At 53.0% G+C, this 26,666-nt stretch overlaps 2 long non-coding RNA genes across 5 annotated transcripts; one reads left to right on the forward strand and one right to left on the reverse strand.

The window, feature by feature from the left end:
* Positions 1-3,573: 3,573 nt before the first annotated feature.
* LOC128312877 (uncharacterized) lies at positions 3,574-6,359 on the reverse strand. Its single transcript, XR_008292740.1, has 3 exons — positions 5,097-6,359; positions 4,482-4,586; positions 3,574-3,949 (listed from the first exon to the last, which is right to left on the reverse strand). It is a non-coding gene; the product is annotated as an uncharacterized LOC128312877 (long non-coding RNA).
* Positions 6,360-10,155: 3,796 nt separating this feature from the next.
* Positions 10,156-21,842, forward strand: LOC113600452 (uncharacterized). Of its 4 annotated transcripts, none has more exons than XR_008292739.1 (4): positions 10,156-18,099; positions 19,589-20,959; positions 21,190-21,245; positions 21,607-21,842. It is a non-coding gene; the product is annotated as an uncharacterized LOC113600452 (long non-coding RNA). The 4 variants fall into 4 exon arrangements; XR_008292738.1 differs by having other exon boundaries at positions 19,589-20,017; positions 20,842-20,959; positions 21,190-21,842; XR_008292737.1 differs by having other exon boundaries at positions 21,190-21,842.
* Positions 21,843-26,666: the final 4,824 nt, after the last annotated feature.

Below are 26,666 nucleotides of genomic sequence, written 5' to 3' on the forward strand. Positions count from 1 at the left end.
CCTGGGACACGGCTTCCCCAAAGCCACCTGTGACCCCTGGCTGCAGCTTTGGGGCTCTGGGCTGAGGCCTGATGCATCCCCCAGTTGATGAGGATGAAGGCAACCGCCTTTTCCCCAAATGCTCACCAGAGCGGCTGAGACACCTCTGGCCTTGCCACACAGCCTGGGTGGGGTTTCCTTTTCCCTTCCCCTTCCTCAACTCGGTTCTTGGTATCTTCTCTCTTCATTCACTTCTGAAGCCCAGGGCCAACAGCGGAGCCATGGCTGGAATGGAGAGAATTCCTCCAGCTATCTTGGGGTGGGGCGGGAAAACGTAGTAACATTTATTGAATGCCTACTACGTGCCAAACATTCTGCTGAGCCTTATTAATCTACTACTCCCAGTACAGCACAGAAATGGTTGGATCTGACTGAGAGTCCCTTCTCTTTCCAGCACAAAATCCACCCCACAGGGGTTGGGATGGTGAGAGCTAGGGTAGGGAAGATGAGAGGCTACAGTGAATGCGGAAGCCCCCAGCACACAGCAGGTGTCTTCAAGAAATACACCCGTATCCCGGCTCTGAGTTTCTATGGTACACTTGTAAAATGGGAGGAGAGAAAGAACGACTCTACATAAGCAGTTCGTTTGTTTCATTCCACGAGCATTTAACAAGTTATTTACCGAGTGCCTACCGTGGGCCAGAAACTGTGTAGGGGCCAGACTACATCAGTGAAAGAGGCAGAGAGTGTCCCTGCCTTCGTGCAGCTCGCATTCCCGCGTCACATCAGGGAGAGGGATTCTTTCCATGCGTTTATCCAGCACGGCGTGTGGACGGCCTGCCTGTGTGCCAGATGCCGTTCTCTGCCCTGTGTTCGCAGACCGCGTCCCGTGAGGCCAGGAGGCAGCGTTGCCCTGGGCCGGACTGCACCTTTGTGGGAACTTGAGGAAAGGGGTCCTCTCCTCTGACATCTGCCAGAGAAATTGTCCTGACCAGTAAACGAATAGAGAGTAACAACCATGTGATGGTGTCGCCTGGCTGTACCCCGTGGGGCCACTCGGAAGCCACTAAAGCCTCCAACTCTGAGGAAGGCTGTCAGTGCTGTTCCAGGCACGGGAGTGGCTCCGTCACGACAGCGGCAATAATAATTGCTTTTAGTTTTTTTTAAGTTTCTTTTTATTTTTGGGACAGAGGGAGAGAGAGCAGGAGCAGGGGAGGGGCAGAGAGAGACAGAGAGAGAGAGAACCCTAACTAGGCTCTGCACCTCAGTGCAGAGCCCGATAAGGGGCTCGAACCCAGGAACCGTGAGCTCCTCCCCTGAGCTGAAGTCACGAGTCGGAGGCCTAACCTACTGGGCCACCGAGGTGCTTGGCAACAATAATAATTATTAACGAAAATTAGAGCTAGCATTTCCTAACGACTCCCTGATATTCCAGAAACTGTGCTATGTGGTCCTGAATTCATTCAGTTTTCCTAGCACCCTATGAGGCAGTGTCATGGGCTGAACTGCGTCTCCCCCAAATTCGTATGTTGACGTCCTAACCCCCAGGGCCCCAGAATGTGACCGTTTTTGGAGACAGGAACTGTGAAGCAGTGATCAAGCTAGAATAAGGTCAAGAGTGTGGACCCTGGTGTAATAAGGCCGGTGTCCTTGTAGGAAGGGGGATTAGGACACAGACAAGTACAGAGAAAGGGAAGAGGAAAGACGGGGAGAAGACAGCCGTCTACAGGAAAGAGGCCTCAGAAGAAAACGCTGCTGATACCCTGATCTTAGACTTAGAGACGCCAGAATATTAAGGAAAGAAATCGTTGTTGTTTAAGCCACCCAGTCCGTGGTGCTTTGTTATGGAGGCCCCAACAGACTAACGCAGGTTAAGTGCCATTTCCCCCATTTTCCCCCTAAATACAAACTAAGTCTCAGAGAGGTTATGTAACCTGTTCCAAGTCACACAGCTAAGAAGTGGGGAGATGAGGTTAGAAGTCAGATCCGCCTGACCCCAAGCCCATGTGCTTAGCCACACTGCACTGGACAGATTTTTCGTCTTTGATGCTCTTTGGGGCCTTTCGGAGATTCGGTTTTAACTACATCCCTGCAGGTTAAGGAAGTCAGGGGGAGGGAGTCTGGCACTGAGCCCGCCTCCACACCTACGTACCCTTCCCCAGAGCAGACGCTGAAGAAGCAGGCCGGCGGGCTCTCTGCTCGTCCGGGCGCTGCCCTTGGAGCCGGGCCAGGCTGAAGAAATTGTCCCTTCATTTTGTTTTGTTTTCTAAATCGTCTTGGTCTTTGGAGGCGGTGACCTTTAGAAAAAGAAAGAAAAATACAGAATATTCCAAAGACAGTGAATCATCTGAAAAAGTCAACTCGAGACCAGGGCGCAGGGAGCTTTGTCACGAGTCAGATAGTAAATATCTCAGGTTTTGCCTGTCACGCGGTCCCCACGGCAACCACTCGGCTTTGCCTCCGTAGCCGTAGAGGATATGGAAATGAATGCGCGTGGCTGTGTTCCAATAAAACTTTATTTATAGGTACTAAAATTTGAATTCTACATCATTATCCTCTGCCATGAAAAATGTTACCTCTTCTTCGGATTTTTTCCTACCACTTAAAAATGCAATTTTTGGGGCGCCTGGGTGGCTCGGTCGGTTGGGCGTCCGACTTCAGCCAGGTCACGATTTCTCGGTCCGTGAGTTCGAGCCCCGCGTCGGGCTCTGGGCGGACGGCTCGGAGCCTGGAGCCTGCTTCCGAGTCTGCGTCTCCCTCTCTCTCTGCCCCTCCCCCGTTCATGCTCTGTCTCTCCCTGTCTCAAAAATAAATAAAACGTTTAAAAAAAATTAAAAAAAAAAAAAGAAAGAAAATGTAAGATCTATTCTTAGCTGGCCGGCCCCACTGGGTCGGATCCGGCCCGTGGGTTGTGGTTTGCTAGGGGCTGCTGTAGACAATCGTGTTTGACGCTTTCTGCGAAGTGATTTGCGAGCTCTCTGGAGTTGCCGAAGCCTGACAAGAACGATTTTGCGTGTCCCGAACCGCACCAACCGCGTGTCGTATGGCCCGGGTTGTTACCGACCGCCCAGTCAGCCCCGGGCATCCAGCTGTCGGGGTCGCCTCTGTCTCCTGTTATGTAAGACACTCTTTCTGAAGCCCCCGATGCAGGGATCAGGAGTCCTGGGAAACATTCCCAGACTGCCCGCCCCCTGGCTGTGCCTGCATGTGTGTGCCTCAGTTTACACAGAATGGTTTTAAGGATCGGATGATATTAAAGATGCAGAGGGGCACCTGGGTGGCTCAGTCAGTCGGGCATCTGACTTCAGCTCAGGTCACACTGTGTCTCCCTCTCTCTCTGCCCCTCCCCCACTCATACTCTGTCTCTCTGTCTCTCTGTCTCTCTCTCAAAAATGAATAAACATTAAAAACAATTTTTTTAGGGGCACCTGGGTGGCTCAGTCGGTTGAGCTTCCGACTTCGGCTCAGGTCACGATCTCATGGTCCGTGAGTTCGAGCCCTGTGTCGGGCTCTGTGCCGACAGCTCGGAGCCTGGAGCCTCCTTCGGATTCTGTGTCTCCCTCTCTCTCTGCCCTTCCCCCCACTCACGCTCTGTCTCTCTCAAAAATAAATATTAAAAACAAAATTAAAAAAAACTTTTTTTTAAACAAAGTCAGGGTGCAGATAGCACAACTATCACGCAAGTCACACACGTAATTTAATACGGAAAATGCTCCGTAACCATGTTTATACAATGAAAAGAAGGAAAAGAGCTTGACTCAGATTTCATATTTCTATTTAATCCAACATCTCCAATATCATTTCAATATGTAATTAATAATTAAAAATGGAGATACTTTATAAGCTTTTCTTCGTGCGAAGTCTTTGGAAACCGGCTGGCCTGTCTTGCGGTCGGGCTGAGCTGGGTTCGAATCTCAGCTCCTTGCATAAGTAATGGCCCCAGTCTGAGCCTCAGTGTCCCCACTCTGGCCTGGGAGGATTGCAGAGAGGATTACAGGAAGAGGCTTGTATGGAGCTTTCGTCAGAGCAACCCCCCCACACCCTGCACATCGCCCTGCACTGCCTTAATGCCCAGGGGGTGAGGATGGCTGGTCAGAGGGAGGACAGGACCCAGGTGGGGGGGGGGGGGTGCAGGCGGAGGCGGCCAAGAAAGTGGAAAGAACTGGAAGCAGCAGGTGTGGTAGGAAGGAGCCAGGAGGGAGGGGCTGCCCCGCCCCCGAGCCCTGCCCTGCCCTGGGCCCTGCATCTGGCACCAAGGCGCTGAGTCACCTCTTGGCCTTGAGGGATTCCTGGGAGGGGCGTGCAGGGCTGCACGTCCCACTGAGGCAGGCAGGGGAGAGGGAGGGTGCCTGTCCGTGCCAGCTCTCTCTCTGCCCCAGCAGCACCAGTGGGGAGAAAGACCCAGGTTTTACAAGCAGTAGCTAAGGGCCCTCTTGGGGCTCAAGGACGCCAATCCCGCCCTAGCCCTCCTGGAGCCCACAGTTCCACGAGGGGAGATAGACCTGTAATTTTATCCCAAGGCAGGTGGGCGTTGAGTGCCAGGCCCGCCTTCCAGCTGCAGTGACCCTGGCCTGGGCTCCCATCTCTCTGAGCTGCTGTTTACACGTCTGCAAAAGGAGCCTAAATAACACTTTCTGTATTGTAAATAACGCTGCTCTAAACATAGGGGTGCATGGATCCCTTTGAATGAGTGTTCTTCTATGCTCCGGGTAAATACGCAGCGGTCCCCTCGCAGGGTAGTTCTATTTTTACTTTTTGAGGGGCCTTCACACTGTTTTCCAATGTGGCCGCACCAGTTTGCATTCCCACCCGTGCAAACCAAGAAACAGACCCTTAACTCTAGAGAACACACTGATGGCTACCAGAGGGGACGGGGGTGGGGGGTGGGGGGTGGGGGAAAGAGGGGAAGGGGATTGAGGGGTGCACTTGTCACGATGGGCGCCGGGCGATGTGCCCAAGTGCGCCCTCCCTAGATCGTACGCCTGAAACTAACCGAACACTGTGTGTTAACTAACTGGAATTAAAATAAAACCTTAAAAAAAATTCAAGTCAACGGAAGAGTTAAAACAAAACCTTAAAAAACAAAACAAAACAACAACAACAAAACGAAAAAATACCTTCTCTGCCCTGTTCTTTCCAGACTGCTTCGGGCAAGTATCAGGGAGATGGCCAAAGGCTTCCGTCTGGTCAGGCGGAGAGGCTCCACGGAGGCCGGGCGCCTTCACGGGCTTGTTCTCCACTGTATCCTCAATTTCTGGGCTTCATGGGCCCTCGGGAAATGTTTGTTGGATGCATGAAAGAGAACGGGTGGCAAAGGGCATGCTGAGAATGGTGTCCACTCGCCCGGGAGGTCTTGTGATTCCAGAGCAATTCCCGGTGAGACCCCAGGTGGGTCCCAGGATCCAGAGAGGTGAACCCAGGCTTAGGGCGCTCCCCGCGGGCTCCAGGAGCCTAGAAACACCACGAAAGGAGAGGAGACCCACTCCCTATCCCCGGAGTCCCAGAGGAGTAACTGACATCAGAGAGAGGACACTAGGAGACACTGGGCTCCTCCCGGCCAGCAGGACACCCAAGGGGGTCAGCGGGGTGCAGAGCGCTGGCCGACCGGCTTGGGTCTGGTTCAGCTGCTCAACACGTGCTCTGCGCCCGACCACGCGGGCCTTTGTTTCCTCATCTGTAAAATGGGCAGTTTCGAAGGTACGCCGGATCCAGCCAGAACGTTCCCTGCTTTCCAGAGACACCCGGGTTCCCCTCCCTGGTCAGTATCTGCCCTTCCCCCTGAACTAACCCAGCTGTCCGCCTCTCCCTCTGCCAGTTTGCCTTCCTTCGCCGCACTTCACGTAAAAGGAATCCCGCAGCGACTTGGTGTCTTTGTGTCTTCTCCCTTCCCGTCCCTCCTTTTCTTCCGGTAAAGGTGCTCCCGTTTGCTCTTGGGGACCCACCCTCTCCCGGACTCCATGCCTACCCCTTCCTCCCGCAGCCCTGCATCCGGGAACGGGCAGGTGAGCCAGACCGTGTGGTAGCTTCCTAATGTTGCCCTAACAATCTACCAGAACGTTAGCGGTTTAAAACACCAATTTATTCTCTTACCATTTTGGAGGTCTGACATCTGAGCCGAGTTTTACTGGCCAAATTCGGGGTACCGGCAGGGCCACACTCCCTCCGGAGGCCCTTAGGGAAGAATTCGTATCTTTGCCTTTTCCAGCTTCTAGAAGCCATGCTGACCTCTGCCTCAGTAGTCACGTCACCTCTCGCCGCCTCCCTGCTTAAGGACCTTTGTGATTGTGCTGGGCTCACCTCGATGGTACAGGACAACGGATGTCTCCATTCCAGGATCCTTAATCTTATTTTTGTCAAGTTCATTTATTTATTTTGAGAGAGAGAGAGAGAGAGAGAGAGAGGGCGACAGAGGGGGAGGGGCAGAGAGAGAGGGAGAGAGAGAGAATCCCAAGCGGGCTCTGTACTGTCAGCACAGAGCTTGATGTGGGGCTCAAACTCATGAACCGTGAGATCGTGACCTGAGCCGAAGTCTAGAGTCGGACGCTTAAGAGACCGACCCACCCAGGCGCCCCTCAGGATTCTTAATCTAAATATCTGTGCAAAATCCAGTTCCACGTAAAGTTACATATTCCTGGGTCCTGGGGATTAGGACGTGGACGTCTTTGGTGGGTCATTATTCAGCCAACTACGTCTGGCCACCGGGAGCGTCCCTGCACTCCTTCCTTCCTTCCTTCCTTCCCTCGACCTCCCCGCCTTCTTTCCTCTCTCTCTTCCTCTTCCTCTCTCTCCTCTTCTTCCCTCCCTCCTCCTCCTCCCCCTTCCCCCTTCCCCTTCCCAGAGCCACTACTGTGCCCTGCCTGCCTGGTTCCTGCACCTGCACTTTTGAAACTGTGGGGGCCTCAACCGACTTGTTGCTGGGGAAAGCACCGGGTAACTACAGTGAAATGACTTTAAATCCATTTTAGGGGCGCCTGGGTGGCTCGGTCAGTCAAGCGGCCGACTCCTGGTTTCAGCTCAGGCCGCGATCTCCTGGTTCGTGAGTTCCAGCCCCGTGTCGGGCTCTCTGCCGACAGTGCAAGGCCTGCTTGGGATTCTCTCTCTGTCTATCTCTCGCGCTCGCTCTCTCTGCTCCTTCCCCACTCGCTCTCTATCTCAAAATCAATAAAATAAACTGTAAAAAATAAATAAACAAAACCATTTTAAAACGCAGACTACCAGGGAAGGGAGCCAGGCAGGAATGTAAATGACTATAATCCAGGGCAGAGGAGGAGACGAGTCTTGGAGATAACAGACCGACTGCTCAAGTCCAGGCCTTGGCCCCTGGGTTGCTGCATGCAGTTCATGGGACAGAGACCTAAACAGGTAATTATGGTGGTTAAGATAAGGGCTGTAATAGAACCCGTTGCAAAGGACTGTGGGAGCTGAGAAGAAACCAAAAACTTTGCCCCAGAAGCCAAGGGGAAGCTTCCAGAAGGAGGGGCCTTGTAAGCTGGGACTTGCAGAAAATGTCAGGGCTTGAAGAGCCCAGAAGGCGGGGAGGGTGTCCCAAGCTCAGGAGCGGCATGGCCAATATGCAAAGGCACAGAGTGGACTCATGGGGTCTAGAAACGGCCGAAACAACAAGTCTGTGGAATTGGGAAGCTTGGACTCACGTTCTTTGCCGCTCCCCACTTTCCAGGGGACCCAGGCAGGCGACACGGTCTCCCTGAATGTTTGGAAAATGGAGAGAATCACACGCACATTCAAGGCTGCTGCTGTAGTCAGGGTCTGGAGAGATGGGCGTGTGGCACGTGGACCTGCCGGCCGGCTGTTGACCAGAGCCGGATGCGACAGCAGGGTCTGGACTCGCTTTCCCCCCACGTGGGAAAAGTCCCCAGTTGTCAGCGTCTCTAAGTCTGTGACACACCAGCAAGACACTGTAGGGTCCCCGGGACTTCCCAGGGACCTCAGACCTCTTCATGACTTCAGGAATGATAACAGCTGTCATTTATTGAGTGCTTAGGGTATACTGGGTGCCTCACATGCCTTATTTCTGACCCTCTGCAATTCGATGTTATCGCCTGCACTTTATAGATGAGGAAACTGAGGCACGGGACAAATTATGCATCTGGGCTGCACAGCTAGTAAGAGACAGAGCTGGGATCCGGGCTTTGCCCTGTCTGTTTGGGGGGGGGGGGGGCACGGGGACATGCAGTAAATGTCTGAGGACAAGTGGTGGGCACAGAACGAGAGCATTAGATCCTGCGGGTGGGGGACAGGACACCCAACGGTCCCGACTGCTCCCTCACGATCTTTTCCGCTGTGCGTTCTTTATTACCTGCAGGGACAGGGAGCTCAGTCAGGAACCTGAGCTCTGAGCTTGGCATGCGATACAAGGGACCTTGAGGAAAGTTCTCTCCCTGGGCCTCACTCTTCCCGTCTGAGATATTTGGGTGTAGCTCACTCCCATTATCAGACCCTGCCCCCACAGGATCCGGTGAGCGTGAGCAAACATTTTATAGCAGGCAGGGCCCCTGTGGCCAAGATAAGCAGCTCAGGAGCCTGGCCCAGCCCTGGTAAGTGGGACATGGGAGGAAGGAGAAAATTCCTTTAGTGTTGGTTTGGGTCTTGAGGAACAGGGGGGAAGGGGGTGAAGCGTGGAGAGGTGCGGGCAAGGTGCTGTGTGAGAAGGGCAGCAGGGAGTGCCAGCGTCCAGCCCTGCAGGGAAGCCGTGTCTCCATCAGAGCTCACCCTGGGGTACCCACTCAAGGGGGAGGTTCACGTAATTCAAGTGCCTGTTTTCTCTCCTGTGGAACAGGTGGTAAGTTACGTAACGTGTGCGTGGCATGTCTGTGCTCAGCGTACGTGGATAAAACTATAAACCAGCCTGTTGTGTTCTGCCTCCAGACACCCGGCCTTCTTGGTCGGGAGAATTTCTCTGTTTGGTTCCCCTGGGTTCTGGACTGGTCATAACCTCTCGGGCCAGCCGGGAAGGCCCCAAGCTGCGGTATGGAATCTGGAATCTCCGACCCCATGCGACGTCCAGGAGCTCAGTAAAAACCCACCTGCCCACCCGCCCTGGCGGTTCTGGTTGGTTGAGCGGGACGGGGTGGGGCCAGATCCCCCGTGGGATCTGGTGATTGATGGTTATCGTGTTTGTTTCCCAGGGCCACCTTAACAAATTACTGCAGACTGGCTCGCTTAAAATAACAGTCATCTATTCTCATAATCCTGGAGGCCAGGAGCCCAAAGGCAGTTTCTGGGCCCCAATAAGGGTGTCAGCAGGGCTGAGCCCATATCCGGGAGGAGAATCTGTTCCTTGCCTCCTCCCGCTGAGCACAGCTACTGACGATGGCTGGTTTATGGTTGCACCACTCTGAGTTCAGCCTCTGTGGTCGCATCACTTCCTTCTCTGTGGCCAAAATCTCCCTCCGCCCACTCCTCACAAGGACACTTGTGATTGCATTCACGGCCCCCCTGGGTAGTGCAGGGTGATCTCCCCCTCACAAAATGCTTGGTTTCATCCCATCCGCAATATCCCTTTTGCTGTATGAGGCACCATTCACAAGTTTCGGTGATTTAAGATCTGATCTCTTTGGAGGCCATTATGGAACCGACCACAATTATTGCCCCCCTGGCCCTCCCTCGGGCAGGGCAATGGCTCAGCAAAGCTAAGTGACTTCCCCGAGGGCACACAGCTCTACAGAGACCCCAGCCTGGATTCGCTCTCTTCTATATTTCAGTCATCCCAGCACAACTAGATTTACATATAGTGATGGGACAATTCATAGGAGAGGCTGATAAATGGTGCAGATCGTGTGCATCAGAAAAAAGAAAATAGGATGTTTTCATTTGGGAAAAGGATATGGGCACTAAAAGTAATTGCCTGCCCACAAACAGAACAAAAAACGTCATCACTACCAAGGCGCCCAGGCTTCTCACTTTGGCAAAAGGGAATCACCGCGTCTGGACTGGCTGACTCCTGAGAGACGTGATCGTCTCTGGAGTTCACACTGTGCCTGATTCCTGCAGGGTCACGCGAAGTTATAGCTAATTCCAAGAATCGCCCCTTCCTTAATAAGGAGGTGCTGGGTTCCCAGACAGTGACTCAGAGAAGGAGCTGGTAAGGTCGGCAAAAACAAAACAAAACAAAACAAAACAAAACAAAACGAGATGAAAAGAAAAGAAAACCAAGAAAGAAAGAAAGAAAGAAAGAAAGAAAGAAAGAAAGAAAGAAACTGAGAAAAGAAGGCACGAAGCCCTGAGATAAGTGCCATCAGCCCCTCCCTGTCACTTCTACCTTCACTGCAGTGAAAAAGTGAAGCTTCCTCTCATCCAGGATACATGAATCATGAGGGATTTTGCTTCCTGCTTGAGAACCATCTGCGGTTTTTGCCTGAACCCGATGTCATCTAGATAAAACTGTTGAGGGACAGGCGGGTGGGTGGAAGGAGGAAAGCAGGATGGTGGAGTGTCACGTGTTAGAAAGAAGCACGACACACAGAATGTTCCGGAAGGACAGGATCCAAGATGGTGGATCGCGACGGTCGAATCCCTTCCCGCCGTCCACGGCACACAACGGCCGGCCTTCCAAGCGAGGCCATGTGACCAAACGGTGGCGTGTGGTTTGTGAGCAGAAGCGAGATGGACAATCTCCAGAGCGAGTCTTGAAGGGGAAGCACGTCTTCGGCCCTCCCGCTTCCTCGCCTTTCCTCGTCACGGAGGTGGCAGAGAGTGGCGACACCATGTAACACGGGTCCGGGAAGACCTGATCTCGTTGGGTCCCGTGCAAGTGGCCCCGTGGGTTGTGCAACCGGGGGCCCGATGGATGGTGAGCCATCGCCAACTCTGCGGACTGAAGCAACACCCCAGGGACGTCAGAACAAGTGCGGGAAAGAGCCGGTCCTCTCTCCTCAACGTGGACTTCAACCATGGCCGCCCAAACCCAGACTGTGGCGTGAGAGAGAGAGAAAGTTGTATCTCGTTCCGGTCCTGGTTAGTCCTGGTCTCTGTCGTGACAGCCGACCCTGTATTCCAACAAATAGACCGGATAACCCTCTATTACTGGGCAAGTCAACTCTACAGCAATCTGTTCCTCAAACACCGTGGGGAGTTCTGGTTAAGACCTTTCTTGAAATGGGCATGATTTGGGCAGCAAATCCCACCTACAGAGTCCTGTCTAGAGTGCCCCGATGGCCGGAGAGCAGCTGGCCATGCAGTGCCACGTATGACCGTAAGCCCCAGCCGGGCAAAGATCATGGAGCCCATCAGATGGTTCTCCTCACGGGACCGAGGGTCCGTGGCTCCCACCGCACATGGTGGGGCTCAGCAGGCACCTGCAAGCTTAGCTTCAAACAAGCCAGACTGAGCAAAAGTCACAGAGGGTTCCCACATACCTCCTGCCCCTACACAGGTACAGCCTCCCCCACTATCGACATCCCCCCGCGAGGGTCGTGCCTCGAGGGTCGTACATTTGTTACAACTGATGAACCCGCACTGGCACACTATGATCACCTACAGTCTACGGTTTACCTTCGGGCTCCCTCTTGGTGCGGTACATTCTGCGGGTTGGGACAAATGTATAATGACGCGTGTCCACCATTTTACAGAATAGTTCGACTGCCCTAAAATTTTTCTGCGCTCTGACTACTCATACTTGCCTAGCCCCTCTTCTCCCAGGCAAACACTGATCCTTTCATTGTCTCTACAGTTTTACCTTTTCCAGAATGTCATAGAGCTGGAATCATACAGTCAGTACACAGTCTTTTCAGACGGCCTTCTTTCACTTAGTGACGGGCCTTTAAGGTCCTTCTATGTCTCTTCACAGCGTGGTGGCTCGTTTCTTGTCAGCGCTGAATGGGGTTCCGTTGTCCGGATGGACCGCGGTTTATTTATCCACTCCCCTACTGAAGGACATCTTGGTTGCATGATCTGTGTTTTAATACACTCTCCAGGTGATTCTGAAGGTCACGAGCACTTGGAAACAATATCTCGGGGAGGAGCCTGGGTGGCTTCGTGGGTTGAGCTCTTGGTTTCGGCTCAGGTCATGGTCTCATGGGTCGGGGGTTCCAGCCCTGCGTCGGGTTCTGTGCTGACAGCAAGGAGCTTGCTTGGGACTCTCTCTCTCTCTCTCTGTCTGCCCCTCCCAGCTCTCTATCTCTCTCTCATCAAAATAAATAAATAAACTTAAAAAAAAACCAATATCTCCACACTACACTTCTACCGTTAAAAAATCTTTTAATGTTTATTTATTTTTGAGAGAGAGAGAGAGACAGAGCACAAGTGAGGGAGGTACAGAGAGAGGGAGACACAGAAGCCGAAGAGGCTCCAGGATCTGAGCTGTCGGCACAGAGCCCGACGCGGGGCTCGAACTCACGCCGTGAGATCATGACCGGAGCCGGAGTCAGATGCTCAACCGACTGAGCCACCCAGGCGCCCCTCTACGTCCACAGATTTGACATTGCAGCCATTCCCTTTGCCTGAATGCCTTTCTTCCTAGCCCTCCTTACAGCGGTCCTGCTCATATTTGGGGGGCACCCAAAATGCCACCTTTTCCAGAATGCACAGTCTGAAATCATGACTCCCTGGGGATGTCCGTTCTGGCCGGAGCTGCTGGCCTCCCCCCACTGGAATGTGAGCTCTTGCAGAAGGCATCCGGTTTTCTGCAGCTCCCAGCCCCTCGTTCCAGGCGGGGTTTACAGTAGCGCATAATAAATGCCGTAAGCTTGAATCATGCGCTAGGACGGCAAGCTAGGAAGGCCTGCGTCCGGACTCACAAGCAGGCAAGCAACGTGGCAGACGGATTCGTATCACACTCCCAGGAACGACATCTTACATACACATGTCTCTCCAGACCAAAATGCATGTCCAGAAAAAGAACTGATAAGATCGTTTTTTGTTTTTTGGGTTTTCTTCCCCGCAACGGTGAGGAAAAGAAAAGAAGTGAACATAAACCAAGTACTGTCCATCTGCCGGCACTGTTTTTTGGTGTTTGGTTTTGGGGTTTTTTTTTTGTTTTTTTCTATCCTCTTACTCCTCGCCACCCAGGTGGGTGTGCGGAATGGTCTCAGGTACAGACGAGTGATGCTCAGAGACGTTCAGTAACTTGCTCTAGGTCACACAGCTTCAACGTGGGCCCAGAGACCCATAGGACACATAGGACCACCCTTCTTCTGTGTCAGTTCACTTCGAGGGAAGGGCCCAGGGGGACGAGAAGGAAACCTCTTCCAGCCTGCTCTGTGTCCTCTCGAAATCGCCACCTCTTCTAGAGGCACCACACCTCGGGCAGGCTGGGCCAACGGGAGGCGTCGCACGGGACCTCTGCAAAGCCCAGCAGACGCGCTCGTCATCCCACAGGCCGTTCGCTGGGCCAGGCCTCGTCTGGCTAGACGCCGGCTCAGTGTATAAGTGGAAGTCGTAAAACAAGCAGCGTGGAAGTGAGCGGCCCGTCCCCGCCTGGCGGAAATCGACTCCGTGAACATTATCAACAGCCGGTGGCAGGCGGACGTGGAGGAGGGACAGGGACGCGGGCCACGCGAGCCCGAGTCGGCCTCTCTGGGCCCTCACGGGAACACCTTTGCGCGGACGGCAGGCAGTGGGGATGAGCGTCCGTGCTCAAGCCCCGTGTTTTAGGAGCACCTGCCAGCTCGCAGGGGGTTAGAAATCCGGGGACTGCCTCGCGCTCAGGCTCCTGCATCGCTCTAAACTTCAGTCTCCTCGTCCGTGACGACAATAAGGGGATCTGCCTCTGGGTGGCTGTGGCGATTCGGGGACATAATGTAAGCCACGGGTGCCTGCTCAGGACAACCTTGGAGAGCGGCCACGACCGCTGTCTCTCCAGTGCCTGCTCTGGCCCAGGATTTCTTCGCGTGCTGCTTCCTGAGCACACAGCAAAACGGGGAGGCAAACGTAATTCCCGGGGCTCCCAAGAGAACAGTGTCAGGAGGAGAGCCGGAAGGTGCAAGTTCCTCTCCCCAGCTCTGGCCACTGCTCCTGCTCCTGCGGGCCAGGCCTCTGGGGCTCGGTGAGGGGCTGTGTGGTTCGCCCACCAGGACTGGAAAGCCTAAAGCACACTGAGTGAAGGCAAGAACTACCCACATTCGGCTGCTACGTCCCTGTTTGAAATCCGCGTGCCGAGTTCACAGGATGCATCCAACGCCTCGCCTGGTTTTCCCTGCGGGGCTGGGGCGGCCGGAGGGGCGGGGGGACACAGCAGGAACAAGGGGACAGAGACAGGCACGGGGGCGTTGGTGGCTAGAGCATGCCTGTGCAGACTTGGGTTCAGATTTCAGCTCTGCCCGCTTAGAGCGCGTCCTCAGGCAGATCTGCTACCACTGAGGCTCCGTGGTTTCCTTCCCCGCGCAAGGAGGTGAGGGAGAAGAACCCATCTGTTCTAAGGATCCACAAGTATGCACGTAGCCTGCCAAGTCCAGGGCAGGGCAGGGAGGGGCTTGCAAATGGAAGCCACCTACCCCTTCCCCCACTAAGGCAGAGATGTTTAGTGCCATACCCAAGGCCTCCGGGGTGGTGAGGGACAGAGCTGGGAACTGAACCCCAGAACTGGCTGGTGGTAAACTCACGACTCCAATGCCCTTCCCCACCCCCCCCCCGCCCCGCCATGGATCTTGCATGACACCAACCTCTGCCCTTAGGAAGTTTCCAGTCTCTCTTGGAGAACAGAAGCAACGCACGGGTGCTTTTTCCAAGCGCCTGCCAAAAAAAAAAGGTACAAGGAAAGAGGTGTGGGAGATCCCAGGAGCCGACCATCCCAGTTTGGAGAAATCACCCAAGCTTCCAGGAGGAAGCGACACAGGTTGGGTCTTGAAGGGTGTGTGGGGCTGGAGGGGTGCGTGTGCCGAGCCCCGGTGTCTCGAGTCTGCCAGTCGGCATCGGGATGGCTCCGCGGGGGGCTTCGGGCAGGCTGGCGGGGCAGGACCTGGTCACCACTGAAGGCTTTGGCAGGCCAGCACAGGGAGCCAGAAGCGTGTGCTCCTTTCTGGATTCTTCCACGCACCCCTCCTCCCCCCTGAGCCCCAACCCACCTATTGCCCTCTACTACATCCTGGAGCCCCTGAATTGGTAGAAGAACCAGAATTCGTGGTGGCCCTTTTGGCTAGGTGCGATGCTAGGTCTCGAATATACACACAAAACTCTGGAACATGAAAATCACATAAAAGAGTCACTTCAAGTCACACAGAGGGTAGGAGAGAATCAGGATTCCAGCCCTTTTCCCTCTAGTTCCCAGATCCAGCATCTTTCCATTAAATGCACTGGCTTGAAGGCCAAAGAAACCTTTGTGGTGGAGAAAAGCAGAACCTCTGGGAGCGATGCTCGGGCCTCCCGAAGACCTGCCCAGGGGGACTGTTAACGGCTTGTTAGCAAACATCTACTGATACTGTACTGTGTAAGCCTATAAGGGTTTTAAATATTTCACCTAAATTCTCACCACTGCTGTCCACAAGGGAGGCATTATTATATCACCAGCCTCTATTTCACACCAGGAAATTGCCACATAGTGTTTAAGTGGCTGGTCCAAGGACACATGATTCATGGGGTTGAAAGGTTGGATTTGAATCTGGGCAGCCTGGATCCAGCTTCCTTCCCTAACTAGAATGATGTGGAAGGCTGGCCAGGCTGTGCCCTGCGCAGGTGGAGGCTGAGATCCAGCGCAAAATCTGCTCTCTGGGCTGTGCAGGCTGGCACGGGCTGCTGGGGGGGGGGGGGGGGATGGGGCACCTTTGTGTGACTTCCACCCAAGGACCGCAAGCCAAGCTTGTCCTCCTGGGAACGACAGCAGCTGACCACATCGCACCTTTGTCATTTGCACCATTGATTTTTTTTTTTTTTATCCTGACCTTCTCAAAGCCATTTAAGAGCACAGATAAAAAAGCAAAGCGCAGGGAGGCTGTGAAATGCAGCTCAGCGGCCAGCCACAACGGGAAAAGGCATTTAAACGCGGCCAGCTCAGACATTCTTCCTCCGGTGGATGGAAGTGAGTTCTGGACCAGTCTGCCCGGTGGGCAGCTCGGCAGGTGTGGCTGGCTGGCAGGTGTGGCCGCACCGTTGACCTGGCGATCCCTCTTCCAGGAATCCATGTGGCCGAAATGCTCATCGGCCCCAGTGAAGATCTCTGCGGGGAACATGGTTTGTAAGAGTGGAACACCGGAAACCACCCCGCACGCCCTGGGAGGAGACTGGTCCGATCCACTATGGTGCGCTCAAATTTGGAGTACCAAACAGACCTTGAAGTGAAGGCAGTAGCTCTGCCTGTGATAACAGCGGATGTTCACAAGGTCTAGTTCAGGCTCAGGACATTTCGTACAGTGCGAGGCTGTTGGGGTGAACGCTGTTTTCGTGTGGGCGTATGGATTCACTCGCCGTGTTGCAAGCAGCAGAGAGCGGGGCTGACGCTGGTCTGAGCGCGGCTGAGGGTGGACAGGTTCCACAGCAATCAGGGCTAAGGGCCCGGACCCGGAGCCAGGTTTCCCGTGTGACTTGCACCGTGTGACTCACTGTTGCCGTGCCTCGGTTTCCCTGCGCAGAAAACGGGCGTGCTTGCTCCTAGTACTTTCCTCTGGGAGGTGTTTTGAGGATGGAATGAGTGCAACCCTGCGAGGCTTTGTCTCTGCAGGCCTGGAAGACAGTAAGCCCTGGAGTCTTCGCTATGTTGAAGCCCGGAAGAAAGTGCTGGAGAAATGTGCTCAGCCGACACCGGTCACTGGTTGTCTCTGAAGAGTGTTGATTGTTGAACTCACGCATTCCACAGCGTTTAACATTTTTGGAAAAAAGAATGCAGTCGGGCAGAGAAACAATTGATGTCCAAAGGAGACCCTTGTTACCGGCCTTCGAGGATAGGTCAATGCCTCCTTCTACGACATTCCCTGGAAAAATGGGTGGGTAGACTCCGGACTCAGGCACAGGACTCACCACCCAGGCTGTCGACTCTCCCTGCCCACCACCTCCCTGGGTCTGGTGCTCATCGCTGTCAGTGTTCTTAGCCCCTGGGGTTGTCCCTTTATAAATCGGCTTCCCCCGCAGGCTTGGGGGCTCTCCAAGGACAGGGACTGCATCTAACCTGTGTCTCTGTGTCTCCACGCCTGGGCTGGGGCCTGACACAGAGTAGGTGCCGAATGAGGGTTTGCTGAGTACTCAGTCTTGAAGGCATTACTCGAGGGTTGGTACGTGACCCAAGGGTTTATTGGAGGAAGTTTCTTCCACAGTCTGACAGTAAACACTCCCTCTGACCCCTCTGGAATGCTCTTGGCACTTGTTTCCAAGTCAGGCCCTGAAAAATGAACCCTGTGTGTTAATTACAGAGCGAAACAATGCATTCTGGACTCCACCTCGGGGCGGCCATGTGGTCGGCCAGCTGCTGCAGAGGCTGTCCCCAGGGAAGGGACCTCCAGTCCCTCCAGGCCCAGGCGATAGTTCCTGGCATCCAGGTCCTCCAGGGGCCAACCACAGAAACCAGGGACCCACTTGGCATATCAACAGGAAGCGTTGTTATTGCCATGCTTGTGGGCATGTGCCCGTATGCACACCCACAGCCCCCCAAACAGAACAAAAGCAAAACCAAAACGTGATGAAAGAAGCAATGAGAAAAGGTTGGGGAGGGGGGGCAAAGAAAGGGACAAACAAATGTGTTTGTGGGCCATATAAAGCCCGTGAGTTCCCAATTCCCAAAGCTCTTCCCCATTTTACAGATGAGTATGCTGAGAGGCAACAGCGTGCCCAAAGTCACCAGGAGTTAGTGTGTGGTCCGGAATGAAGTTTCTGATTTTCTGGCCCAGAGTCTCCCCTCTGTTTTGTCCTTGAGGCCGAGGGTCTGCAGGCTCCAGGGGCAGGACCTCTCAGGAGAGGAACAAGGGCCACCTGCCTCCCCGGCAACCCCCACCCCCACCTTTTCCCAGGAACCCTTTGTGACAGGGGGTACCTGATGCTACCACGCGCATCAGGTAGCTGATGCTGTCACCCCAGGAGGGGGCCAGAGATGAGGGACTGGAGCTATCACGTGAATACTGGGATCCGGGTAGACAGAGGCTTCTCTGAAATTGAACGTTCATGGGGAAGGAGGACCGAGGTCAGGTTTGGAGCTATAGACCAATCTGGGTTGGAATGCGAGCTCTTTTCCTTCTAAGGCAGGTGAGTGTGGATAAGTGATGGAAGCTTCTGGGTGTCAGCGTACTCGGGTTTAAAATGGGACAGCACACAAGTCTGTGTGCAAGATCGAGTTCGTATAAACAAGGCCCCAGGGCCCAAGCAGGTTCTCTTAGGTCCAAGAATGCTGGATGGGCCAGAGGTGGGTCTTGCAGGAGAGAATGTAGTCCTGTGTGTTTGTAGGAGGTGAGATCAGTGCTTCCCTGAAGGTCAGCACAAGGGGGGGGTCCTACTCTTTATGCTGAGACAGTTGTAGTCAGGGTCACAGCTAGTACTGGGGACAGAGACTCTCAGAGAGACCAGCTCAGGGCTTATAAACTCAGCTCCCAGCTCCCCCAAGACGGGCCTGGAGCGGGGAGAGGAGCAGAGGTGGGGGAGGGGAGGCTTCAGGGCCCAGATGGGGGGAGGGGATGGGAGGGGTGGATAGCACTGGCCCAGGGAACAAAGCCTCCAATCCCCAGGACCTCCATTAGCTGTGCAACTTCGGGAAAGTCACTCAGCCTCTCCGAAACCCAGTTTTCACAACTGTAACAGGAAAAGCAGCATCTCGCAGGCTGGCGGTAGGGAGTAACCGAGGACGTGAAACGCTAGGGCGCAGTAGGTCCAAATCCACATGACACCGGAGGTGGCCCCTCCCACACACACCGGCTGTCCGGCCTCCCCTTCCAGGGCCTCATCTTCCCTGCCTGGGTTCATGGTTTGTGTCCGAGTAATAGTTACCAAATGGCAGTCTTTGGCGTATTACATTTATGATTTTTTTTTACCATAATCCAAACACATTTTGCAAAATTTATTACTTCATATCTTTTGAAAATTTAATGGATCCCCTTATAGAAGCTGAAATAGAAAAAAAAAAAAATTAAGGCGAACACGACGCTGCCGCTCTAAGTGGAGAAGCCGTCTTGCTGGTCATGAACTGAAGTCAAGGACCTGGGCACAGAGGCGGCTCTCTCCTTGTGCGAGAAGAAAAAGCATCAGGGAAGCATTCGGACCAATGCCAAATCAAGACTCGCTCCCTGGTAGGACCAGGAGGGCATAAGGGGTTAACTTGGGAGTCATTTCCATCCTCCGTGATTCATTTAATGCCTCGAGTAATTCAGAAAGTGATGCTGGGGGGTCCCCACCCCATCTCCGTGAGGTTCACACACCAGGACAGGGCGCCTGGGTGATCCTGTCGGTCCCTCCTGCTGAGGCTGTCAGGAATCTAGAAGGGCCGGCAGGGCTGGGACATCGCAGCTGAATGGGAAGGAAGGTGTGTGGGGTGGGCAGAAGCCCGGATGGGCAGGGGTGGGGGGTCAGGACAGGAGCACAGTCAAGGATGCCCGAGGACGGCCAGATAGCCAGTTTCCTCTCGGCACAGGCCTGTGCCCATGAGCAAGCTAGGAAAGGGCTCTCAAGCTAAGAACCAACTCTGCCTTGATCTTTAAAAAAAAAAAAAAAAAAATTGTTTTTAATGTTTATATTTATTCTTGAGACAAAGAGAGACAGAGCATGAGCAGGGGAGGAGCAGAGAGAGAGGAAGACACAGAATCGGAAGCAGCTCCAGGCTCCAAGCTGTCAGCACAGAGCCCGACGCGGGGCATGAACTCCTGAACCGCGAGATCAAGACCTGAGCCAAAGTCGGATGCTCGACCGACTGAGCCCCCCCAGGCGCCCTGACTCTGCCTTGATCTTGGACTTGCAGCCTGCACGGCTGTGAGAATAAACGTGGTTTAAGCCACCTGGTCTGTGCTATTTTGTCGCAGCAGCCTGAGCGGACCGAGGCAGGGAGCACGGGGCCCGTGGCTGGGTGTCGAGAGACTTCATTTCTGTCCCTCTTCTGCTAGTGTGACTCTTGGCCGGGGTTGCCCTTCTCTGGGACTCAGTTTCCCCATCTGTAAAGGCAGGACCATTAACTCTACAGGTAAGGGGTTCTGACCTTCTGATTACAGGAAATGCCTGCACCTTAGCTGACCAGTGCTGAGGGTCCGGAACAGGATGGCACCTGGGGCTGGCAGGCTTCAAACCGCCTAGAAGCACCCCCAGACGCCTAGAAGCACCCCCAGACGGTGGCAGCAACACGGGTCAGGAATCTCACACAGCACTTTTTGGGACGGTCTGGGGTCAGCACTAGGGAATCTCTGCAGGCTCTGGGAGGCACAGGACACACCTGGATAAACATTTGCCCGCTTTGGCTCCTTTCCAGAGCAGCGGACACCGCCCTGTGCACACACGGGCCCAGGGCTTAGGCAGCAGTTTTGCGATCCGGGTTTTTATTTAACTGGAAGACAGATACAGAGATACTTGCTCCCTCCGTCCCCCGTCCCCCACCACGCTGCCCAGCTGACCTTGGCTCCACGCAGGATCAAGGTCAGGCAGGGCCTCTCAGGCCACCCTTGAGGGGCAAAGAGCTGGAGGTCCTCATGCTGAAAGTGGGGGTCTGGATTCCCGCTCTGCCATGGGGGGGGGGCGGTGCATGTGGGCAGTGTCCCCACCTCTCTGAGCTCAGTCTGTACTCCTGTAAAATGGGCTAATAATCAGTCTGTGGGCTGAGCCCCCTGGGTCTCAACCCCGCCCCCGCACAGCCTGCTCTGTGAGCTCATTGCCGTTCTCATGGGTCACTCTTCCCCTTCTTGACCTTCGTGTTTCTGCCTGGGCCGCGTCTGCCCTTCCCTGAGGAGGCCGCTGGTAGGGGTCAGGCTCGGGAGTGAGCGGTGTCTCAGAGGGGTTTTTTCGCCTCCATCGCAGATAACAGGTGATGCTAGAGAAAGTCACCTCTCCAACGTCTGTGCAGCCGGGGGATCGGCATTCGGGTTTTCTTCTCGGGGCCGCGGGGAGGATGAAGGAACGTTCTGGGCCGTCACCGGTAAGAACCTTGATGAAGGACAGAGTCACTTCCAGCGATGCCATCCCTAACCCCGTTGGCTGGCTCACTGTGCCCTGCCCCGCCTCGGGTTGAGTAAACATTTCCTCTTTTTGCCCCTGTGCCACACTTACCTCTAAAGGCATGTCCCCTGCTGGGTTTTACCGTGGCTTTGGCTTGTGAGGATGGTGAGTGCCTCCAGGGCAAGGACTGGGTCCCATTTACCTTCCAAGCCCCCAGGTCAGCAGCCTCTGACCAGAGCCAGCTTCTTGAATGAATGAATAAGTGGGTGAGTGAATAACTGAAACGACAATGACCTTCAAGCCCCGTGGGAAAATGCTCTCGGTCTTTGCCAATCAATAGTGATCTGTGCCCCACTTTCTAAGTCACGCCCTAGACAGCGGTCACCAGGCTCAGATGCATGCCACAGTGATCCGAGGACCAGACAGCTGGGCGGGGCGGGGGAGGGAGGCCGGAGAGGTCACACGGCCCGGCCCCCGTGCCACACGCCTCTCTCCTGTCTCGGCGGGAGAAGAAGGAGTGTCGCACACGCCCATCTTTTCATTCAGCCCTCCCTGGTGGTGGGCTTGTTGGGCTCATCGGTCGTGCGGGGACCAGCTTTCAGAGAGTTTCTTTAAATTGCACAGGAGGGTTGCCCTGGATGAGCTTGCCAAATGCAAGGACCTCCGCCTGAGGGAGAAGACCCTGATGAGGTTGCCACCACCCCATTTTCACCTTCAGCCCCGGACGGGCCTGCACCCTAGAGGAGCACTGAGGCAGACTGGCATTTTCTTAAGGATCTCAATCAAATACCAAGAGGGGACCCAAAGAGACTATATCTCTTTTTTGGGGGTGTGCCATGCTTCATTTTACTTTATTCTATTTTGTTTTGTTTTGTTTTATTTTATATTATTATATTTTATTATTTTATATTATATAAATTATATAAATTATATAATTAATTGTATAATATAATTATATAATTATAAATTATATAAATTATATAAATATAATATTTTATATTATTTTATTTTATTTTATTTTATTTTATTTTATTTTATTTTATAGAACACCACAACGATCATTCGTATGCCTACTTCCTCAGAGCCAATAGTGTTCACATTTTACTTTTATTTTTGCTTTTATTTGCTGGGGCATTTGAAAGTAAGATACAGACGCGGTGACCCACTGACCCCCGAATACTCCAACAAATATCTTCTAACAATAGAGGCACTATCTCACCTAGCCACATTCTATACCTCAAATGAGAAGACACATTCCTCATATGATTAAATACTCGGTGCAGATTCAAACATCCAGAATTGTCCCCCAAGTCATTTTCATGGCATTTTCCCCCAAATCAGAATCCAAATGAGATTCAGGCAGTGTTTTTTGTTTGTTTGTTTTATTTGTATAGGATACACTTTAAGTGTCTTAACCTAGACGCGTGTCTCCTGTCTGCACCTTTTTTTGTCTGCATTTCTTTTCCCTGACATCGGCTGCTGGTCTAGAGGAGGCTAGAGGTCGTGACGAATGGCCCACACCCTGGAAGTGCCCACCGTCCCCTCATCCGCCTGCCACTGGTTCCCAGCTGGGCCTGAACTCAGCCATTTGCAGAGCTCCCCGGATGTGTTAGTGAAGGAACTATCGTGACCTTCTCAGAGGTAAGGGGGTGGCACATTCATGGGGACCCAGGAGGGCCTGAACAGAAGACGTGCTCTGCAGATGAGGCACCATGGTCACATCAGAGGGCACCCGGCAGGAGGTCAGGCAGGTGGGGGCATCTGGATGACTCTGGCCCCTCGCACACCTCTATCACCTGCCAGGCCTCCTCCGGCCAGAGTGCTGTCTCCCTCCCCGTGCCACACCCCCACTGCCTTCTCCCCTCAGGTCCAGGAAAAGCCCTGCACCCCCACAGACTTTGCCTCCACCCCTGCCCTGGTTCACCGTAACTTCCAGATTGATGAAAACGTTCCACATCCCATCTAAAAATGCACACGTCCATACAAACGTGAAACGAGAGAAGAAATACAGCTGGATGTCAGTGGGCTTAACTGGGATGAGAAAGAGCCTCAAGCATGACCTGAAAAGCTGAAACCGTGCAGAGAAGAAGGGATAGATCTGACTAAATCAATCAGCTATAATGAAAAGTCAGACAAACTCTGGGGGGGAGAAAATGAACCATGAAAATTAACTTCTGACACTTCATATCTCCAACCCATGAGCTTTGATCTGTAGAACTGACACCCATAGTGAGAGTTTGGGTTCTCTCTTGGGATACAACAAGCTATCCCCAAAGTAACGGCTCGTAAAGACAATCATCGTAGGCATCTGCTCCTGATTCTGTGCCCGGACAGGGCTTGGCATGGCCAAGTCTTCTGTTCGGTGACCCCAGTCACCAGCGAGGTCGCCACCATTCACCTGGCTGGCTGTTGGGAGCTCAGCCAGAGCCCTTAGCTGGAGACTCAGTTTTCTTCCTGAAGCTTCTCTTGGTGGCCAGACTGGGCCTCTGACATTGTGGTGGTGTCACCCATGCATGGCTGCCGGCTTCAAACCGAACACGGGCAGGAGAGGGGAAGCTCCCTGACAGCTGAGCCCTAAAACCCTCCCCGTGCTATTTCTGCCTCATTCTATCTGTTACAGGAGGTTGTACAAGTCGCCCAGATGCAAGGGGGGGAGGGGGCACAGGCACTGAACGCCAGGGGACGCGGTCCATCGGAAACACCCAAGTAACATTCTGCCACAATAAGAAATTAAACAAAATCCCAACCGAAAAATCGACTATCGGTAAGAATAAATAATTCATATAAGAAATACAAAAGGCCGGGGGTGCCCGGGTAGCTCAGTTGGTTAAACGTCTGACTTCGGCTCAGGTCATGATCTCATGGCTTGTGAGTTCGAGCCCGGCGTCGGGCTCTGTGCTGACAGCTCGGAGCCTGGAGCCTGCTTCCGATTCTGTGTCTCCCTCTCTCTCTGCCCCTCCCCCACTCTTGCTCTCTCTCTCTCTCTCTCTCTCTCTCCCTCAAAAATAAATAACCATTTAAAGAAAAAAAAAAAAAGAATTACAAATGGCCAACAGACAGCAAAATATAGCCAACCTAACTACTGTTGAAGAAACACGCATTTGAATCTCACCTAATTTCTCCCTACCGGAGGAAGGAAGAGGGCATTGACAGGATTCACAGAGCTCGGTTGGCGTGAAAATTTCTGTCAATCTTCTGGAGGGACATTCTGATACAATGTGTCAAGAATCCCTAAAAATAGTGCCGCTTTTGAGTCAGCAATTCCACAGTTGGGATTTTCCAGAAGCTTTTCGTAAGGAAATACTTGTAAAAGTGTACAACGTTATTTCAAATAGTGAAAGACTAAAAGTAGATGAAATGAAGTTGCATTGATTTGGTCGGAATACAAGTCAGGAAATAACATCTCAGTGAGTTTGGCCTTTAAAAGCCACTGACCTGGCATCAGAAAATACTTCCCAACCTTCCTGCCTTGTGTCATCCGCAGACATTCACTCACTCATCTGTACCACAAATGTATCGAGTGCCTCACGGGGAACAGTAGTTCCCTGCGCTCCAGCCCCTGCCTTTGGCGTGTTTTCACAGCCTTTGGAGAAAAATAAATACAAATATTAATTACTAAGTCTAACACGATATGAACAGCACGGATGAATGCGCGTTGACAAGCCCACCTCTTCCATCCAGAAGGCAACTAAAATTAGGCCCAAAAATGAATAAAATCGTACCTAATGCTGGCAAAAATGAAGGCAGACAGGCCCCTGGGGGGAGCATATTAAGTGACGCACCGTCCTTGTCTTCCAATAGAAGCTCGATTAAAGAAATTATTATGTATCCATTAAATGGAGCTCTACATAACTGAATAGGGAATGATGTGAAACCATCGCCATGATATTGCTACACGAAATAAAAAGATTTCTTTTTATTCTATTTATTTGATTTTTAAAAAATTTGTTTATCTTCTAACTGAACAGTTTGGACAGCATGTCCCCAATTGTGTAAAGCATACAAAAGGGAAACTTTTGGAAATATAAACAACCATTGTGTGGGTCGGAACATCTGGGGAGTGGTCTTTGGAGGGGGAAGAAAGACTCACTGCTTAATTTACGCCCTTGGGCACTGCCATGGACCCAATGTTTGTGTCCCCCACCCCCAAATTCATATGTTGAAATTCTAGCCCCCTCCCAATGTGACGATACTAGGAGGTAGGGCCTTTGGGGGGGTGATTAGGTCACAAGGGTGGAGCCCTCGGGAATGGAATTAGTGTCCTTAGGTAAAAGACACCCCAGAGATCCCTCACCCCTTCCACCAGGGAAGGATGGAGTGAGAACACTGCCGTCTGTGAACCAGGAAGCTGCTTTCTACGGCCTTAGTCTTGGACTCACAGCCTCCAGAACTGTAACAAATAAATTGTTGTGTAAACCACTCAGCCTATGGTGTTTTTGTTACAGCAGCCGAAATAAACTAAAACAGGCACCGTGAGAGTTTTTTTTGGACTCGGTGTGTGTGTTTTACGAAAAAAACTGTAATAAAGTATTTAAAATGTCTGAAAGACAGTGTTTTCACTAGGGCGTCTTAGGTTGCCTTTGAAATTCACTCATGGACTGATCCGTTTGTTGGTTGATTCATTCAACAATTTGGTGGCAGTCACATCCCAGGTAGGAAGACGCAGAGGACTGGACTCAGAGTCTAGGGGACAACCCACGGGAGCAGGCCCCAACCAGTGGGGGGCTCAAGAGACAGTGACGCCCCGGGTCGGCTGAGTGCATGTTGTGGGGCCGTGGAGGGGGCAGCCGGCAGGTGACGGGCTACAGGAAGAAGGGGCCATCTGAGATGGGCTTTGAGAGGGTGAGTGAACTTCTGCCAGGTGGGGAAGGCCAGGGAGGAACTTGGCATCCAACAGCACAAACAATTAATGTTTCCAAATCAGCTGACCTATTTGGCAGGGATGGGAAATTCACAAGCCAGAGGGAAGAGAGAAAAGAGGAGAGGCAACCAGATCGGGCAGAACATGGGAGGCATTTTGTAGCTCATCACAGAAAGAACCACACTTTTTTTTCCCCCCTCAAAGAGAGCAGAAAGCTTCTCTCGCCATTCCCAGTCACCATGACAACCGAAGACCCTTCTGTTCAGAGTGATGGGCTTTGTGTCTTCTCTCCCGGAGTAGCTCGAGATGCGCATGAGCCTATGACATCCAGGTGGGCACCCGTGAGGATGAACCACACCCTCTTTTAGATGCTGAAACACCTCTCAGTGACACAGCGGCAGACGGCTGAGAAGTTCTGGTTGGACCTCTCACCTTTCTGTCATTCGGGGTCCCAGTTAACAGGACTGGCGTACCCATGGCTTGATTCCTGGAGGTGTGACCCTGGGTGAGTCACTTTTCTCTCTCTGAAGAACCAGCGTTCCAGGATCAACCAACTCTCAGGATTGGTCCAAAGATTCATGTGACATTGACCTTCCTCTGGTGCCACCCATATGAAGCTCATCGTCATCACGTGCCTGAGCTCTGTCCTCCATGCATGTAGGTGAAGGCTGGCCACCCAGGCACCTGTGGACAACAGCCATGTCAAGCCCCACCGTGCTTTTTCTCTCCTGCGTCTTAAGCGTCCTTCAGCCAAGTCCCCTTCCTGGTTCCTACAGCCACTGCCTCAGGTCAACGTTCATCATCTCTCCCTTTGGACCAGATCACC

This window comes from Acinonyx jubatus, chromosome F2 (genome assembly GCF_027475565.1).
Source record: "Acinonyx jubatus isolate Ajub_Pintada_27869175 chromosome F2, VMU_Ajub_asm_v1.0, whole genome shotgun sequence".
Classification (NCBI taxonomy): domain Eukaryota; kingdom Metazoa; phylum Chordata; class Mammalia; order Carnivora; family Felidae; genus Acinonyx; species Acinonyx jubatus.